The sequence below is a fragment of the Leopardus geoffroyi genome, chromosome A2, assembly GCF_018350155.1.
Source record: "Leopardus geoffroyi isolate Oge1 chromosome A2, O.geoffroyi_Oge1_pat1.0, whole genome shotgun sequence".
Classification (NCBI taxonomy): domain Eukaryota; kingdom Metazoa; phylum Chordata; class Mammalia; order Carnivora; family Felidae; genus Leopardus; species Leopardus geoffroyi.
Window position 1 is genome coordinate 87,160,707 of NC_059331.1, and position 4,220 is coordinate 87,164,926.

General features: G+C 37.6%; 1 long non-coding RNA gene across 1 annotated transcript; it reads right to left on the reverse strand.

Annotated features, from left to right (window-relative positions):
• Positions 1-476: 476 nt before the first annotated feature.
• On the reverse strand, positions 477-3,988 carry LOC123607637. The gene is made up of 3 exons (XR_006716827.1): positions 3,839-3,988; positions 2,143-2,251; positions 477-738 (listed from the first exon to the last, which is right to left on the reverse strand). It is a non-coding gene; the product is annotated as an uncharacterized LOC123607637 (long non-coding RNA).
• Between the last annotated feature and the right edge of the window lie 232 nt (positions 3,989-4,220).

The window sequence follows — 4,220 nt, forward strand, 5'->3', positions numbered from 1 at the left end:
CTCGCTGTTCATGAGTTTGCGAGCCTCACATGGGGCTCACCCCTGTCAGCCTTTCAGCTCAGAGCCTGCTTTGTATCCTCTGTCCTTCTCTCTCTCAGCCCCTCCTCTGCTTGCGTGCTCTCTCAAAAAAATAAATAAAACATTTAAAAATAAATAAATAAATAAATAAATAAACAAATCTCTATTCAAGCCAGTGGCATTTGGATTTTCTGTTATTTGCAACCAAATACATTTCTGGTAATAACTGTAAACCCTGTGATATTTTGCCCTCCTTGCAAGCTAACAAATTATCCTGCCACAGTGTCTGTGCTGGCAGAAGACACAAGACTCCTGAGGTCGAGGCATAGGATGTGTCATGACTCAAGACAACTTCAGAAACTAGAGTAACATCATTTTATTGTGCCAGTTCTTCACGTTCCAACTCCCACAAGGTATTAGGATAAGAGTCCTACCACACAGTGGGTTGTGTTACACAAGAGAAGACTCCAGTCTTTTATACTAGGCTATAAGCAAACCTTTGGGAACTTTGCTGCAGGGGGAGACATCTTTATTATGGTAGGTAGCAAAGTAATCTGTCCTCTGCACTGTTATGAGACAAAGTTTCTATCTTCCAGGGCTGCTTGCTATTTAAATATTCTTGAAAAGATAACCCAGGGAAAAAATCTCACAATGCATTCAGAAATATCTTGAAGGATTGCCAGTTAATGCCTCTCTCACAGGATGTGCAGAACTGTGAAACTGATGGATTATACGATTAAAAACTTTGTCCTTTTTATTCTGTGCTTTAAATTTTTTCCAAATGACTAAATCTAGATGCAAAAACATACATTTAAATAAGCTCAAAAATTAAAACATTGGATAAAAGACTAATAGCAGAGGAAACTGAAAGCAGTTACAAAAAAAAAAAAAAAAAAAAGAAAGAAAAAGAAAAACTATCCGCTCTTTTCCTTTCTTTTTCATTCCCTTCTCTTCCCAAATAATTTTGCTCCTAAGGCATTAGGTGGGGAATAGAAAAGTAGGTGTCCACAGTGGGGTGGGAAGGGAGTTGCCCAAAGTAGGACGTCAACCCAAGTAGTTATAGGAGTGGTCCATTGTGGGAAGTCAGAATGGAAACAGAAGGATAGTCCTTCATGGGACTTTGGCCTGAAACGGATCATTAGCACCTGGGCAAAATGAAGACAGCATCCACATCGGGATGGTGGCCTAATATAAGATAGCATGTCAGAGATCAAAGTGTGGGAGGAAGGGAATTATATACTGGGCTCAAATGGGTTGAGAGGGGCATTCATTCTAGTGAAAAGAAGGCCACTGTGGAGAGTTAGATACGAGAAGGGACCAGAATGCATCTATGTGAAAAAGGACTGACAGTGAAAATTTGAGAATGATTATAAACAAGGTGTGGATCAAATAAGTTAATATATTAAGCCTTATGGGAGCCAGATTCCTCAGTATTATAGAAGGAAACTGGTAATAGGGAAGGGAGAAAACTACAAATGAACTCTGTGGTGTTGAATTGGAACTGGATGTATTTGTGTGAACTCAGAGTTGCTGGTGTATAAATAGATAAAGCAGTAAGAACAGTGTGTATGTATGTGTGTGTCCACACATGTGCATATATACACACATATATTCTCAAGCTCTGTTCACTGTCTGCCATCAATGACACCTCAATAACCTAAGTCAACATATAGCCCAGATTTTGGCTTCTCAAAACCATTTCTACTAAAAGCAAGCAGGGCTCTTAGAAGAAATGGTAACATCATACTTGCAGCAAGGAAATTTTAAGATGAATCTGGAACACTTTGTGCCAGAGAAAAGGCAATGCTCATACAATGATGGGACATGAGAAAGGGCTCCCATTGGTCACATGAGAAACAATGTAAAAAAGCCAATAATGAGAGTGATGGATTATAGCCCACTGAATAAAAGGAGAAATTATGAATCTATACCAATTTAAACGAATACAATTAATAAATTGAAAATATGATGAAGAAGAATATTAAATGGCCTCACTATCTCCACACAAAGTAGATACTAATTTCAAAAAGAAAATAGGAACCTTACAGTAGGCAATCCCAGGAGACACCATCTTAACCAAGCGAACCACCAAGAGCGAAGGGAAAAGATGAAATCGTGTGTCACTTGAGGATGCAAAGAGGACAATGCAGCCACTTCCGTCACATTCCTTCCAAAGACAAACTCTGAATCTCATCATGAAGGAAAACCAGAAAAATCCAAATGGAGAAGCATTCTACAAAATAATTATAAACAATAGCAATGTCAAGGTCACCAAAATCAAGCACAGAGGAACTCTTCCAGACTGAGAAGACTAAAGACATATGAAAGCGAAGAACAGCCAGTAATTATAAACTGAATCATTTTGCAGAAAAGACATTTTTTTTGAACAAGTAGTAAAATTGTACTGGGATCTGACAATTAGATGGAAAAATGTATCAGTATTAATTCCCTCACCTTTATAACTATATTATTGTTACACAGAGGGGAAAGTCCCTGTTTATGGGAATTACATAATATGTTGTTTGAGAGTGGTAGGCTATCAGTTTGGGAAACTAAGTTTCAAATCATTCATTTAAAAACCTTACTGTTCTGTAAATTTGTGATTATTCCAAAACAAAAACAAATTAAAAACAAAAATGTCTTGACTCAAAAATATTCTCAAAATTATTCTGAAACCAGGTAATGTGATTCCACACTTTCAAAATGTATTATTTCATATTTTATGGGAATATATGATCTTCACACTATTAACTAGTGCAGAATCTAGACCGAGGAATAACATTTCAATTTGGTTTATGAAGCTATCATCATTCTGACACCCAAATGCCAAAATACGGTATGTATGAGATAGAGCAATCATTTCTGTGAATGTAATACAAAATCCTAAATCAAATACGACCATTCTAAATTCCATAGTAAATCATGAGCATTAGGGTTAAGAGTAGGAATAGAAGTTCAATATAAAATATAATGATTAAATGAATGGGCACTCAGGGAAAATAATGTGGCCTTGAATCCTTGGGTGAACTTGGACGGGTTACCTAACCTCTTTAAGCCTCAGTGTTTTCCTTAATAATCTACTCCACACTGTTGCAAGAAATAATTGACATATACATACTATATACTATATATATTTGATATTATATACTATATATATATATATACACACACACACACACACACTACACACTATATATATCTTAGCTAATTATTAAAAGTAGAAGACACATCTGTATTTATCAGTATTTATCTAAAATACTGAGTAGCTTCCTTTGATGCTAAAAGAACACTTATTAAAGTATAATAATATACCTAACAGGACAAAATATACACATAAACACACAACTAGCACTAAGGTGATTTTTTAACAAAATAAAGAATATAAGCCTCTATCAGTCATGTATTGGTGTATAACAAACACCTCAAAATTTAGAGGCTTATGGAGACAATCAGCTCATCCCTCTCTCCATTTCTGTGATTCAGGAATTCAGAAAGGCCTAGACAGTTCTGTCTCAGAGTCTCTCATGATACTGTAGTCAAGTTGTTGGTGGAAGCTGCATTCATGTGAAGGCTTCCAAAAGGCAAAATGTTTTGTTTCCAATGTTGCGAAACCTCACGGCTAACAAGATGAGGTTGGCAGTAGGACAAAGGCCTCAGTTTTTCTCCAGCTCCAAAGCCTGTCTTTGGGGCTTCTTCAGTGTCCTCCTGACATGGTTCCTGGCTTCCCCTACTGTGAGCAATCCAAGAGAGCAGGACTGGAGCTCCGATGTCTTCTATTCCCTAGATTTAGATGTTATTCCATCAGCTACCCGCTACTTACATGGAGCAGAGAAGTGTCAATACCAGGGATGAGGGATCACTGGAAACCACGATGGAGCCTATCACAGTATCTTAAGCCAATAGCCAACACCTCGTCTCTGATGAAACTTGGGGTAGACAACTTGTAGTTGACTACACAGCCCTCTCCCAAACCTCGTTTTGTAGTGACATCCACAAACCACAAGTTAAATGGTGATCCTTCTTATTGGAACTGACTCAAGGTCATGGCTACAATTATTTGGTCATAGGACTCAGACCAAGTCAGGCAGTAGCCCTTTCCTACAAATTTGCCTTGGGACAAGCAGCTTCCAATGTAAGCCTGGCTATCCTCTTAAAAGTATGCTATCCTCAGAAATGGTAGTGAGTGGTAACTTTGCAATGTA